This window comes from Balaenoptera borealis (assembly GCF_965194805.1).
Source record: "Balaenoptera borealis genome assembly, chromosome: 15".
Lineage (NCBI taxonomy): Eukaryota > Metazoa > Chordata > Mammalia > Artiodactyla > Balaenopteridae > Balaenoptera > Balaenoptera borealis.
In genome coordinates, this window is record NC_138871.1 from 73,200,828 (window position 1) to 73,217,152 (window position 16,325).

The window sequence follows — 16,325 nt, forward strand, 5'->3', positions numbered from 1 at the left end:
GCTATTATGTTTGATCTAATCCTAATCACAGTGAGCTCTTAATTGGTTCAATATGCGATTGGTCCCTCAATATGCACTGTTTATTACTTTCTAATATGCCACTATGAGTACCAATATTTAAATTTGTTTAAAGGCCAAGAATTGGAAATATCCTTTTCTCTATTTTCTGTGTATTTTGGGGTAGGAGCAATAACACTTTGAGGGAGCTTTTCTTATCTCACAGAAGAGGAAAGTGGCCTGCCCCAGCAATATGTGGGGCATATTAGGGTACGTTTTATCTGTTCCAGCTGCCCAAGAATGAGTCCTGTACATGGGAGTTCCCTTGGGATCTCTGTGGTCTGGGCTCATGAAGAAGCTTCATGTGCTGCAGCGGTCAGTTGTTACTTCTTTACTAATGAGCTAAAAATGGATTATTTCTGAGGAATGAAAGGCTCCCTTTAATTGACCGTGAGATATGAAACCTTCCCTACCTTAGAGCATTTATATCGGTACATTTTGAAGTCAGAATTCATGTTATCTATTTTAATTAGGTGACTACTTGTCCCAGGTCACAAAGGGACACTGGTTGACACTCTTCTTAATGTATTTAGTAAAGATCATAAGGAATCCTTGAAGAATTTAAATGCCCATGAAGCAGGCAGACAGTCTCTGTCTAGTTGAGAATGAATTCAGTGAAGGAAAGATGTGTGAGAGCTGGCATTCCTCTATGTCCATGAAGCTGCTTTGTGGCTAGAGGGTTGATTTTACCATTCAGAATTCTCTGGCTACTATCTATTCTTCAACCACGTTGGCTACTTTGGCATAGGATTTTACTTCTTTTCCTTGAATGGAAAACTTTAAAGATAATAAACATTATTATAAACTAATAAACGTGAGAGTACTTAGCTGAAACAAAAGGGAGTTTTAGTGGACAGTATTAAACTATATTTGAAAATCAATGAGAAGTTTATGCAATTTAAAATGTTTACAAACTGCAGTGCAATCTACTGTTTATGAATGTCCAAGTATTATCAGGAAAAGTGTACATACAATCACAGAGTCTTATTTCCTCACAGAGTTCTTTAAGAAGAGTGAAATATGTTTTTATATATCTGAGTTTTAAGTTAGAGTCATATTTTGTGCAATATTTGTGTAAATGAGCCTATTCATTATAAATGAATGATTTTAGTCATACATTGCCTAAATCATAACTTTACAACACTTGAGAAAGAATCAACAGTTTAGTTAGAACGTCACAAAGTTCAAATGTCTGTGTTCCAAAATACTTCACATCATTGGGATGTATGGTGATATGTATGTGTGCTCCCTGAGGCAGGGATTTCTAGTTATTAGACCACCTCAACTTTTAGCATTTGGCATCATCATGATACTTTTATAAAATATGACATATAGGAAAGCAATAATACCATTTTACAGGTGGCATAACAGATTTGCCTGCAGTCACTAAAGGGTGGAGTGTAAAGACTGAGTCCTTGTGAATTCAGCTGATCTTCTAAATTGTACAGTTTACTTGGTCTTGCCTTTTATTTTCTGAACTTTCTGCTTTTGCAACCATTAGTTGGGTTCAAATTAAGGGCAGTTACTTTAAATCCATTTTAGACCCTGAGGTTAGAAATTAGACCACTTAATTAGTCACATGATTTGGTATAACATTTTCTCCTTATAATTTTGAATTTGGGTTTATTTAATACACTGATAAATTATTTCAAAAGTATTTTTGTAGCTCAAATTGCTTCACTTTTACACTGATAAATATAGATTATTAAGAATGACATTCAGGTAGAGCTTAGTGTCTGTAAATCAATTCGCAAATAATATATTCATCAGGTACCTATGAACTAAATCACATAATGGCGCATTTAAGCTGAGTGTCTGGGAAATAAATTTACTGTATTTATAGAAATACCTCTCTTTGTTTAGGTATTTTGTCATATATCTGAGAAGAAACTAAAAGTAAAGGAAATGGTATGACATATAATAATAACTTGTCCTTCTTAAAAGAGCATGCAGTCCTTTGCAATACCTCGTATTCAGCCACGTATTTGTTCTCATTCAGTAAAAGAGGCAGCTTTCCATTTACTTAGAAAGCAACATTGGAAGGAGTTTATCAGGAACATAAAATTTTAGAATGAACAAATCTGAACCCTATAGGAGGTAAAGAATGAAAATTTATTTAAAAATTGCAATATGTGATAATCATTTTTAAGATATATGATTAAACCTGATGGGTTTTTCAGCAATGAAAAAATCAGTTCTAAGACCAAAGCTGATTTTTTTAGAAAACTTGAAAACCTAAATCAACCCTACCTGTTGTATAGTTTCCTCTAAAACTTTATCCTAAGGAATCATTTTAAAATAATACAACTATTAAAACAATGTAACTGCTATTTTAGTGTTTTAAAATATAATATGAATACTGATAGTTTAAAATAAAGGAAGTGGGGAAGGAAAAGTAGAGAAAGAAATGCCAATTTCAGTCCAAAGCTTTATTTGCCAAGTTTTCTTAGGATGAATTTTACCAGGTTATAAATTCTTGTAAATAGAATCTATAATGGAAATACTGAGAGACTTTTGCCTGAAGTGGCATTATTGGATGCTGCTGTGATGCTACTGTAATGTAATAAATTATTAAATTGTTGCAAAGTGCTGTTTTTTTGCCTTAAATTTTTATTTCGTGCGTCTTGAAAACTATAGTATTAAAGGTCTTGAGATTGTGCAAATGCTGGAAACGCTTGGCATGAGGTCATCCGTTTTTATTTTTACAAAATTGTAATATAACTATGCAAGTGTGTTTATTAAAAGGACACAAACTACATTACTTGTATTGTGTATTTCTTTTGAAGCATCCTTTAAAACTAATTGTTTATATGTAGTCCTGATTGAATTTCTTGGGAATGTCTCTTTTTCCTTAACATAGTCTCTGGGTCCAGACCAGCAAATTGTTTTATAGTAGGGGGACAAAAGAAAATGTTAAGTGGTAAAGATTGAGATAGTTTGATCCAAGATAAGCATATGTATCTCAAAAGCAAAAGAAATTTTGATTTGAAAGTAAAAGAAAATATAATCTAGGATAATAATAGACTATGTTATTTATAATTTTTATTCCAACTTTTTCTCCAAAAAGATTGGAAGGAGTTTACAATATTCACTGCAAATGTAGACTAAGATATTTTTAGTACAAAATAAGAGTCTGTATGCAGTGAAAGAAACTGAAGTGGTTGCTTGGGGGGTACCAGAGTTAAGCAGAGTTTTACAGTTAAATAATCAAGTTGGTGGTTTCACCTTGAGTGAAAAAAAACATGGATCAAAATCCAACCCATCCATCAATGTCTGACATCAACAATCTCTTTCCAAAATCTTTCCTCATCTCTGGAAAGTCATTCAGCTAACATATGTTGAGTATTTGCATAAGCAAATGCAGAGTACTAGGTGCTGAGAATATGAAAATGAGTGCCAGGTGGTCCTGGCCTCAGGTAGTGCCTAACTCTGTGAGGGGATCAGGCACGTACGCAGATAAGTATAAAACAGCCTGCTAAGCACACTGATATTAGATTTTACTGGGCACCAAGAGAGTACAGAGGAGGAATACCTAACTCAACCGTAGATTGGTGAATTAGAGAGGACTTCCTGGAGGAGGCAACTGCCAGAGTCATAAGTAGGAGTAAGCCAGATTGGAGGGTGGGATGGTGGAGAGTGTGATGGAGACAAGGATCAGCCAGGCGGAGGAGGAGAGGTGCATTTATAAGAAGTTCATTATTGCTGGAGTGGAAGTGGAAAGCCAGCAACACTGAATGAGAGCAGACCGAGAGCTAAACCAGAGATTCTTAGCTTGGCTGCTCATTGGAATCACCTGGGGACCTTTAACAAGCTATTGATGCCTGCATCCTGATTTAAATGGCCTGTGGTGGGGCCTGGGCGTGGGGATTTTTAAGAACTCCTCAGGTGATTCTGATATGAAGCCAAGGTGGAGAAAAAGTCATGAAACTGAGTTAAGACTTGTTTCTGAGGGAACCTTGGCAGGAGTTGGGGATTGATGGGATGCGTGGTCAGGTGGAAGGTCAGTTTGACTCCCAGGTTTGTATCTTGGTGACAGGGCGGAGTCATGGTGCCACCAGCTACAGTAAAGAATCGGAGTTGGGGGAAGAAGATGAGTTTGGTTTTGACTACAAAGTACCTGTGGGACATCCAGATAGAATCGTCCAGCAGGTAGTGAGATATAATTAAGATATACAGCATCGGATATGCATCAGCTGGTGGCGTGAATGCCTATTGGTAGTTTTTGAGCCAATGAAAGTAAATGAGATGACTTGGGGAAAAAATCAGGCCTTTGAGGGTATCAGCAGTTAAGGGTTAGGTAGTGAAAGGAACCCATGAAGACAGGAAACAAAGGTTCTGGGAAAATAAAGAGATTGTTGTGCTAATATTGCTACCATTTTTATAAAATCAATGAAGTTCTAGCTATATAACCATTGCTGATACCAGTAAAAAGAAAAAAGGAAAAGTGCTCTTTATTTTTTTTAAGATTTATTTTTTATTTATTTATTTAATTTATTTTTGGCTGTGTCAGGTCTTAGCTGCAGCACGCGGAATATTCGTTGAGGCATGCGGGACGTTTTGTTGTGGCATGCAGGCTTCTCTCTAGTTGTGGGGTGCAGGTTTTTTCCCTCTAGTTGTGACACGCAGGCTCCAGGATGCGTGGGCTCCAGGGCGTGTGGGTTCTGTAGTTTGCGGCACACAGGCTCTCTAGTTGAGGTGCACGAGCTCAGTAGTTGTGGTACGCGGGCTTAGGTGCCGCGTGGCATGTGAGATCTTAGTTCCCTGACCAGAGGTCGAACCCTCATCCCCTGCATTGTAAGGCAGATTCTTTACCACTGGACCACCAGGGAGGTCCCAGTGCTCTTTATTGAGTACTTATTAGTCTAGGCACCTTTCTAAGGCCCTCAAATGTATTACCTCATTACTTTTTTCTTTTTACAGGCATAGAAATGAAAACACAGAGAAGTTAAATAACTTGTTCAAGGTTACACAGATAGTCAGTGGTAGAGCTGGGTTCAAACCCAAGTGGTCCGACTCCAGAGTCCATGCTCTTAACCTCTATCTACACTAGGGTGCTAATATTGCCACCATTTTCATAATAAGGAAGTTCCTGCAGTACAACCACCATTTGAACGAATGAAAAGGCAAGAAGAAAAATCAGAGATGAGGAGGCAAGGACTGAATTTAATAAACAAGGATAAGAATCTCTAAGAATAACATCTAGAAGGATAAAGCTGAACATAATCACTTTTTTGGTAACAGCTTTATTGAGATATAATTTACATTCCATACAGTTCCCCCAACTATACCCATTCAGCGGTATATTCACAGAGTTATGCAACCATTACCACAGTCAATTACAGGACATTTTCATCACCTCAAAAGGAAACGCAGAACCCATGAGTTCTCACCCTCGCATCTTCCTGTGTACGCTGCCTGCCCTGCGGCCCCAGCTAATCCGTGTTCTGGCCCCATATATTTGCCTACTCTGGACATAGATAAATGGAACCATAACATATGTGGGGTTTTTGTGATTGGTTTATTTCACTTAGCGTAATCTTTTCAAGGTACATAATGCTGTAGCACATACTGGTATTGCATTGCTTTTTATGGCCAAATAATATTCCATTGTTTAGATATACCACATTTTATTTATCCATATGTTAATTGATGGACATTTGGGTTTTTACTTTTTGGCTATTATGAATAATGCTGCTATGTACATTTGCGTACAAGTTTTTGCATGGACATAACATCACCGTCTTTCTTGGGTATATACCTAGGAGTGAAATTGCTGGGTCAAATGGTTTGACTTTTTGGGGAACTGCCAGACTGTTTTCCAAAGTGGCTGTACCATTTTATATTCCCACCAGCAGTGTACAAGCGTTTCTGTTTCTCCACATTTTCACTGACGCTTGTTATTATTTGGCATTTTGTTAAAGCCTTCCTTGTAGGTATGAAGTGATATCTCATGGTTTTGAATTGCACCTCCTCCGTGACTAATGATGTTGAGCATCTTTTCATGTGCTCGTTGGCCATTGTATGTCTTCTTTGGAGAAATGTGTGTTCAGATCCTTTGCCCATTATTTATCTATCTATCTATCTATTTATTTATTTATTTTTGGCTGCATTGGGTCTTCGTTGCTGTGCACGGGCTTTCTCTAGTTGCGGCAAGCGGGGGCTACTCGTTGTGGTGTGCAGGCTTCTCGTTGTGGTGGCCTCTCTTGTTGCGGAGAACGGGCTCTAGGCGTGCGGGCTTCAGTAATTGTGGCACGCGGGCTCAGTAGTTGTGGCTCGCAGGCTCTAGAGCACAGGCTCAGTAGTTGTGGTGCATGGGCTTAGTTGCTCCACGGCATGTGGGATCTTCCTGGACTAGGGCTCGAACCCATGTCCCCTGCATTGGCAGGTGGATTCTTAACCACTGCACCACCAGGGAAGTCCCCTTTGCCCATTTTTAAATTGAGTAAATTATCTTCATAATCACTTTTAAAACTTTATTTTAAACGAGAACAACAAATTATGAAAGATGTGCTTAAGAGAAATGTTTTAATGCTGTTGTCAAAGGCAGAATCACTTAGAGTGATAAAATCAAAGAGTGTTAAAATGAGTGTAATGGGAAGTGTAGTGGGCGGGCTGCTTTGGATCGTGACTCTGTGAGCTCACCCCTAGGAGCCTTAGCCTCATCTGTATGATGAAGATAGTAATACCTGTATTACAGGTGAGACTTAAGGGATTTATGAAACACCAGTTCGGTGTCTAACACATAGATACTAGAAATTACTGTTAACATTTACCAAGCATTTGCTGTGTCCTAAGTGATGGACTAAACATTTTGGGTGTGTGTCTGGGTTAGTAAGTGATGGAGTTAAAACTTGTGTCAGCATCTGACTCCAAAGCTGGTGCTCTTAGCCACTTCTCACTAACTTGGAGTTGCTGTTACTTCAGATCACAAAATTAGAACAATCATCATTAAATTCCAAGATATAGGTGAGAAGAGAGTAAAGAGAATTAACTGCTTTAAATGAATCCAGGCTGGTCAAGTTACATTTCAAGGTACTGGGAGGACCTGCTACTGGGATCCCTGTGTCACCAGTGGTCATCTGTTAACCACCACGAAATCAGAGTCAGGCAGTGCTATAGAATTAGTGTGTCCTAGACTCAGCAGTTTGGGGCATAGTATTATGTAGTCATAAACAAGTTGGAAAATATGGGTTGTATAATCATACCATTGGGTACAGTAGAGGTGTAGCAGTCTGCTTAGTAATACCAAGAAAAACACATATGTGCATATGAAACCCCTGTTGCCCCAGGTCAGTACTGTAGTAATGGGCGTACTGATACAGAGCACTGAAGGGTACAGTCTATTTGAAATTAGCTGTTAGATACAAGTTGTTAATTGCATATGCAACCAAGTAGAAGGGTATGTAAGGGGACCAATTATGTTACGTAGACACAAAAAAGAGTTAAAGGCAAATAAGGGCCCTGTTGGTTTTCAGTGCTTTGGGCTCTTTGGCATTCCAAGTATTTATACTAAAACCTTTTCTCCTCTAGAATTCAGTTCAACAAGCATAAGACCAGGTTAGGTTTGTACACGCTGTTGTCACAGAGTTTCACCTCAAATAGGATTGCAGTGTAAGCATCATTTAAAGTGGCCTGGCATTTCAAAGTGTAAGACTTGAATCAAGAGACCTAGATTTAGGTATTTAGTAGCTCTAAATTCTACAGTAAGTTACTTAACCACCAAAGCCTCAGATTCTCCATGTATTTATACAGTAGGAGTCAAAGTTATATTTGTTAATCAGAGAATTGATCAGAGGTTGTAAATTGTGACACACATGTTGGTTATTAGTATTGTTAAAACTGGAAGTTCTGTGCTGGGTGAACATGAAGAAACTACTGTTTCATGACATCTCTTCGTAATATTCTATATTCTGAATAGCACATTAATAGTTGAGTCAGTGATACAGGGTCAAGTCTGGCAGACTAGAAGGTGATGCAAAAATCAGCTTGAACTAATTGCTTTCTGAGGCCAAAATCTGCACTTTTGTCTACTGTTGGGGGGGTCTTTGCTGTCCTTAGGCTTATAACATTTTACCATAGATTCAAAAATAAAAATAAAAAAATTGGTTTTTTTTGATAAATGCAAATCCACTTGCATTTGTCAACAGAGCTGCTTTTGTAAGTTCTAGAATGTGTCTATTTTCTGATAGTCAAATATTTTGCTTTCTGATGGTCTGCAGCATTAGAACCACACAAACAGCCCAATTTTATAACAAAAATAGCCCTTTTTGTGCTTAAACAAGCAACCTAACACCTGATGACATAGAACTTGACAGGCGTCAAAAAAGACACAAAAAAATTGTTCAAGAATTATTTAAATTTCCAAAAACGAAACCACAAATATGTATGGCTTCATGGTGGGAGCATGCTACCTGGTACACAGTTTGCACTCAGTAAATATTTGCCAAGCAGATAAAAGGCGATTCTCTTACAAAATAAGATACCCAGTAATTTCCAGTGCCCTGATAAAACTTCAGTATTAAAGGCAGCCTTCAGAAAATGCATACAGTTGAGTCATCTGGATTTACTGTTAAAATCTCATCTTTTCACTGAGCTTAAACACAGACTGAAAACCATTATGTGATACTCTGGCTCTTAATTTTGGGCACACAGAGAATAGCATTGTTCAGAGGCGTTGGTCTCCTCAGAATGGGCAAGGACTATTCTGGGACTTTATGACATAATCTGAACAAGCCCTCTTTGTATCAGTCATCACAAATTGCCTTTTGTCCTTCACTTTTTGGAATCTTCGCAGATCTTTCTCCTCCTTTCTAAGCTATCTTGTTTGCTTGCTTGCACTGTAATTTAGAACGGTGGTTCCCAGCTGTAGTGGGACACAGTTTTCATAACCATTATTCATTATTCATGTTTTGTCTCTCAGTCTCCACATCCTAAACACAAGTGTCGGGGGTCTTGTGGCCCAGCCTACTGCTAATTATTCCTCTGGGAACTTTGACATGGTAGTAGCCATGATCTCTCATTTTTCCTACTTTCCCATTCTTCCTGTCTACCAGAAAGAACTTCCCAGGAAGTTTTCATCATTCTCTCTGACTGCCTATAGTTAATATCAGTGTACTATCTCAGAGTGTATCTTTATATCACATTCTATAAATACTTGTTGAAAACCTATTATGTGTCAGGCACGGGGGACATAGCAGATTATAAAATAGACAAAAATTCCTGCCCTCCTGGAGCTGACATTTGAGTAGGGTAAGACAGAAAACAAACAAAACAAATAAGTATGTAGTATCTTAGAAAAATAAAGCAGGTTAGGGAAAGGGAGTGCTGGGTGGGGAGAGGTGGATCCAGAGGGACTTCAATTTTAAACAGGTTACTCAGATAAAGCTTCTCTGAAATGGTGACATATGAGCAAAGACTTGAAAGATGTGATGGCTATCTGGAGGAAGCCATGTGGATACCTGGAAGATCATTCTAGGCATTCTAGAGGGAACAGGACACGCAAGGAGCATGCCTGTAATGCTTGAGGAACAGCACAGAGGCCGGTGTGGCTGGAACAAGGGAGGAGCAGGAGGAGGAGGAAATGAGGACAGAGAGGTATCTGCGGAGATGGGGGAGGCCGTTTAGGCTCTTGTGGGCTGATTGTAAGAAATTTGGCCTTTGCTCAGAGTGAGAAGAACCCATTGAAGGGTTTTGATCAAAGGAGTGACATGATCTGCTATGTTTTAATAGGATAGCTCTGGTTTGCTAGATTAAATTGGAGGTTGGGGGGCAGGGGGCAGAGCAAAGAGACCTGTTAGGAGGTTCGTTCAGCAGTCCAGGCAAAAGATGGCAGTGGCTTGTATCAGAATGACAGTGGTGGATGAGGTAAGAAGTGGTCAGATTATGGACCACTATTATCTATTTTGAAGATAGAGCCACAGGTGGATTGAATGTGAGGTGTAAGAAGAAGAAAAGTATCAATCCACCTGTTGTGTTAGCTTCAGGTGTACAGTAAAGTGAATCAGTTATACATATACATACATCCACTTTTTTTAAAATTCTTTTCCCATATAGGCCATTACAGAGTATTGGGTAGAGTTCCCTGTGCTATACAGCAGGTTCTTATTGTTATCTATTTTATATATAGTAGCGTGTATATGTCAATCCCAATCTCCCAATTTATCAGAAAGGTAATTCTATCAGTTTTTTATTTCTCACTTTGAGGCTCTCCCATTAGTTGCAAATAAGAGTTATTATATTTTCATGAGTTGTTTGTGATGTCATCTTATACAGATCCTTGGAAGCCTAGTTTGTTGCTAATGAATCTTCCCCCACTGCTCTTTTATATTTTGCATTTGTATAGTTTTTTGCAGCCCTTTATTTTTTTTTAGGTCTTTTATTTATTTATTTATTTATTTATTTGGCTGCATTGGGTCTTAGTTGAGGCACATGGGATCTTTGTTGCAGCATGCGGGATCTTTTTTTTTTGTTGCAGCATGTGGGCTCTTCACTGCAGTGCATGGCCTTCTTCCTAGTCGTGGTGTGGGGACCCTAGAGCATGTGGGCTCTCTAGTTGTGGAATGCAGGCTCCAGAGTGCACAGGCTCAGGAGTTGCAGCACGTGAGCTCTCTAGTTGTGGCACTCAGGCTCTAGAGCGCACAGGCTTAGTTCCCCTGTGACATGTGGGATCTTAGTTCCCTGACCAGGGATTGAACCCGCATCCCCTGCATTGGAAGACGGACTCTTAACCACTGGATCACCAGGGAAGTCCCGCAGCCCTTTACTTCTAACATTTCTGTAACTTTACGTTTCTGGTGTCTTTGTAAATAGCATCTAGCTGAATTCTTTTGTCCAATCTAGAGTCTCTCTTTTAACTGACAGATTTAAGCCACTTATATTTATTAGAACTATTTTATACTTTTATTTATATCTAGCTTATTTGACATTTTCTATTTACCATGCATTTTCTTTGCTTCTTTTTAAAAAAATTAACATTGAATTTATCCCACCAACTTATTCATTATTATTATTGTTATTTTTACAGTCAGTAATTTTTTTTTCACATAATTACTGGTATTTTTGCTCACCATTCCTTTTTCTTATTTTTTTTTCTACCACTCCTTACATCTCTTTTTTTCCTTTTAAAATTTATTTATTTTTATTTATTTATGGCTGTGTTGGGTCTTCATTTCTGTGCGAGGGCTTTCTCTAGTTGTGGCAAGCGGGGGCCACTCTTCATCACGGTGGGCAGGCCTCTCACTATCGCGGCCTCTCTTGTTGCGGAGCCCAGGCTCTAGACGTGCAGGCTCAGTAATTGTGGCTTACAGGCCCAGTTGCTCCACGGCATGTGGGATCTTCCCAGACCAGGGCTCGAACCCGTGTCCCCTGCATTGTCAGGCAGATTCTCAACCACTGTGCCACCAGGGAAGCCCCTCTTTTTTTCCTTTTTATTCAATTTTTTTCTTCCCAGAGTACGTTTTTTTTAATGGTTCCTTTAGTCAAATCTGCTAGTGGTAAATGCTGTCAAACTTTGCCTGAAAATACCTTTATTTCTCCCTCTTCCATGAACAATAGTGTAATTAGAATTCTAGTTTGACAGTTATTTTTTCTCAACACTCCCTATTGTTGGGTTGAGTTGTGTACAGCCAGTCTGATTGCTGTTTCTGTATAGTTATTCTGCTCTTTCTTTCTTACTATTTCAACAAATTTTTTCTTCTTTGGTGTTTTATAGTCTAGGTATGGGTTTATTTTTATTTTTTTCCCTAATCAGGAGTCATTTTTCTTCCTGAATCTGTGGAGTTATATCTTTCATCAACTCTAGAAAATTCTCAACCATTATAATCTCAGTTATTACCTCTTCCCTTTCCTTCTGTTCTCCCCTCCTAGACTCCCATTAGATGTATGTTGGGCCTTGTCATTCCATCCTCCATATCTTTTAGCTTTCATTTTATGTTTTCCATCTTTTTGTCTTTCTGGGCTGCATTCTAAGTAATTTCTTCAGCTCTGTTTTCAGATTTACTAATTGTTTCCTCCAATGTGTTTGATCTGCTGCCTCATCTATTAATTTATTATTTCCTTGATAATATTTACTTTTTTATTTGTTTCTGTTTCAAATCTTCCTGTTGGGTTTTTAAGACTCTAATTAGGGTTTCAAATCCTTCATATATGTCTTGAGTTATTTTAAACATATATATTTTACATCTCCTTTTGCTCTAATCCTCAGTTTTTTATGAATGGTTGATTGTTCCTTGTTTCTTGTAATTTTTTACTTTGAACTCATCTTTAGCGAGACTTAGTTTTTCTCTGTAAATCCTGTGGAACCAAGGTTTTGAGAATGACCCTCCAGACCAGTTGTACATTTTCTTTGGCCAAGCACCCTGAAGTTATCACCAGCCAGGGACCAATTTTTGTGTTAATTCATCAGTTGAGGAATTCTTGAACTCCACATTTATGTGAGATGCAGCCCCAGCATTTCTGTTCTTTACCCAGCATGGACTAAATGCTTTCTTGTCATCTCACCATTCTGGCGGGAGGACTCTTTCCCTAGTCCACCCTGTAGTCTTCAGTCTCCTCTTATTAGCCAAACCCAGGCAGAAGTCAACTAAGAAAAGAGCTTACAAAAGTAGCCTTAGAGGTTGGCCTCCTTGCAGTATGGAGCAGAGCAGGGGAAAGATGAGAAATGGGTCTGGGGACAACACAATAGTCTTCCACTCGACAAGTATTTCCTGACCTCGGTGGTCAAAACATTGCTAAGTGTGATATTATAGACTGTGTTAGACACAGTCCCTAAACTCCACTGGGAGAGAAGGACATACTAACTATATACAGAAGAACTACAATACATGTTACATTGTAGGAAGTATTAAAATATAGATGCAAAAAATAAAATAAAATATAGATGCAAGCCAGTACCATGAAACATGAAGGAGAGGCAGTCTGGGGACGGGGATGGAAAAGTTTTCCCCAGAGTAGGATCATGTGAGCTGCACCCTGAAGAGGTAGTGAGTTGGCTTCTGTGCAGAGAAGGGCCATGGACAGAGGCAACAACAGGAGTGGAAACAGCCAGGCCATGGACAGTTTGTACAGCACATCATGAGGACTGAGCCCAGGCCAGGGTGGGTAGAAGGTGGGCTGCATGGTCAGAGGCAGGCTGCTGCTGGATTACGGAGACTCCGAAGCCCTGTGCTCCCCCCGAGCTAGGACTTCATTCTGCAAAAAACAGAAGTCATTGAACATTCTGTCAGGGAAAGAACATGATAAAAAATGTAGAGGCTGGCTTGAGCTGTTCAATATAAATATAATGTAAGTCACAAATACAAGCCCATATGTAATTTAAAATTTTCCAGCAGCTACATTTTAAAAAGTAAAAAGAAACAGATGGAATTAATTTTAATAATTATTTTTACTTAACCCAGCATTATCCAAAATATTATCATTTCAATGTGTAATCGGTATAATAATTTTTGTACTGATGCATTATTTTACATTCTGGGATGTTTCTCCTGGGTCTTTGAAATCCGGTGTATATTTTACACTTACAGCTCTTCTCTATTTGGACTGGCCGTGGTTCAGGTGCTCAGTAGTCACATGTTGCTAATGGCTACTGTATTGGACAGTGCAGGTGTAGAGGATGGCAGAGGGGTGTATTCTATCCACAAACCCTAATTCCTCAGTTCTCAAAAGATTCACTCTCCCCTCAAAACAGAGGGTTCTGTGGTCAAATAAGTGTTGGGAACTCTGGGTTCACTCAAATTAAATGTTTCTTTAGAGCAGGGTTTCTCAGAGCATAGTATGCGGATGTGCCTTGTGACCTTAGCAGAGAAATGCAAAGCCAGATTCGTTTGACCTTGCAGGTCAGGAATGCCAGGAACACATTTTAGTATTTGCTGGATTGTGGGGACCAGAGAGCCTGGAGGCAGTCAGAGGCAGAAATGCAGAAGGAAACACCAGAAAGAGGAGAGTGACAAAGGCTGAGGGAGAGACTCGAGTGTTGGAAGCAGCAGCTCATTACAGGTGTCAGGGCTCTGGGCAGGTGCAGGAGGACGCCAGCTCCCAAGGGGGGACTCTGCATTTGGCGATGCTCAAGGTTATCATTACCTTCACAAGAGCAGTGTCAGTGGAGTGGTGGGACAGAAACCAGAGTACCTTAAGTTGGAGAAGTGACAGAGAGAGCTGGGGGCGGGGGGAGTGAGTGTCAGACCCCTCTACTGTAAGACATTTGGCAATGAGACTAGAGACAGGTGTTTGTGGAGGGAGCAGGGTTGCAGGAAGGGTGCTTGTTTGTTTTAAATATTGTGATAGGAGGGACACATAACCATGTTCACAGACTAGAGGGACCAGTGAAGACTGAAGATGGAAGTGTGAAGGGCAGGGAAGGGTCCTGCAGGAGGGGGCGGGTTAGGGATGCTGGCTCTAGAAGAAGTAGGGATCCCCTCACCCCCTGACACGGGAAGGAAGTACAGGGATGAGTGAGTAGGAAGATGGGGCTGGAAGTAGAAGGGGCATCGTGCCTTTATTTTTTTTCCCCTTATGTCAGAGGTGAGAGCATCTGAAAGTGGGGGTAGGGGTCAGGTTGGAAACTGGGAGAATAAAAATTTAAGAACCATTGTAATGAAATGCAAAGGTGTCAGCTAGCGGAGTACAAGGATTGTCCCACATTCATCCTGATGAAGCTAATGTCGTGTACGTCCCAGCCTTAGAAATGATAAACTACCTGAGACTTTTCCTATTATCCCAAGATACTGAATAGATAGGCCAATGCTTGTGGGTTTTAACATCAATCATTGATTCCCAAAGTGTGATATCCTGGTGGTGCACAACACAATGGCCCACAAAATAGTGCCCAGGAGGACTCGATTTATTTTAATGGTTATATGTTTGTGGTAGTGACTATTAGAAGAAACATAACCAACACATCAAACCCATGATTTCCTAGACATTTAGCTCAAACATGAACAAAAATATTACATAAATAATAGTAGAGATAGTATGTGGATGTGGCAGAGTGTGAAGGACCGAGATTTGTAAACCACTAGCAAAGTGGTAGGGCAACCTTAGAAGCTGTTGCGATTGCTCCACCAGCATCAGCTGGGTGGCGACGTGATCAGCAACATTCCCCGTCAGGCGTCGGCCTTGGCGTCCAGCCTCCTGGCTGCACACAGCCGGGTCAGGCAGGGACCTGTGTTAGCCTTGCTCGTCCCCAGCTCTCGCTCATTCCTGCACGTCTCCTTGGCGGAGCAGGATGGAACACAGTCCCCTGAAAAGCTGGACAAGTCTGAACATGAGTGGCACTGCGATTTCATCTTGGTAGCGCCAAACGTGACTTTTGCCTTATTCAATTGTTGTTTGACTGTGGGAGTAATTTTTTTTAAAGCTGTCGGCATCATGTGCAGAAAATAGAACAGCTGTCTTCGTGAGGACTCTCTGAAAGCCCAAATCTATACAAAATACATAAAAATCCAAAACAGAAAGAGAATCCCCCCCTTAAAAGGCCGGTCTGATCCTGGCGTTTTCCGCCTCTGTGGCTCTGTGCCTTTTTCCCCGTGCAGGGCGTCTGCCTCGGTCTGAACACTGCGGGCTGCGGAGTTCCCGCAGGGCCGGCCCTGCTCCTGCGTCCTCCACTCCCCAGACCTTCGTGTTGCCTCCCGTCTCTCCCGCTTCGGACGTGCACTGCTACCGCCTCACGTTGTCCCTTGCTGGGCACCTACCTGCTTTTTCTTTTTGCCTGAGGAGGGGCTTTCTGAGGCCTTTCCCCTCCCACTGGGCGTAAGGCAGACCCTCAGCTTCTTACTGAATGACTCTGGGTTAACGTCACTTCCCAGCACAACAGTGAGCTCAGCTCCCATGTGCCTGCACATTGATCCGAAGTGACTATGGTACTTCTCACTCTGATGCCATGCGTGATGGCCAGGGACTGCCCTCAAAGCCCCCGTGGCTGCAGTGTACCCCAAACCACCAGTTCTTTGTTCCAGTGGGTTAAGACAGTGCTCTTGCTGGGAACTACTGGGCCCTGGAGACTTTAGGTTTCCTAACTGAGCACTTAACTTTGAGAAATCTAGAGAAATGTTTCTCAAACATTTTTTAAACAGTGGCTCACAGTAAGAAATACATTTTACATCCTCAAATACATACCTAACTAAAAATTTTCACAGGACAATACTTACAGATCCTGTGCACGTGGTAGTTTCTAGTTATTTATTTTGTTTTGTTTTTGTTTAAAAAAATCGATAGACTGGCCCACCAATAGCTCATGACCTGCAGTTTGGAAAACACTGGTCTCCAGCATTTGA

At 40.3% G+C, this 16,325-nt stretch overlaps 1 protein-coding gene across 19 annotated transcripts in view; it reads left to right on the forward strand.

Annotated features, from left to right (window-relative positions):
* ITSN2 (intersectin 2) overlaps positions 1-16,325 on the forward strand; it is a gene marked incomplete at its 3' end in the record, with an annotated part of 202,961 nt that overhangs the window by 161,751 nt on the left and 24,885 nt on the right. The window lies entirely within an intron of this gene.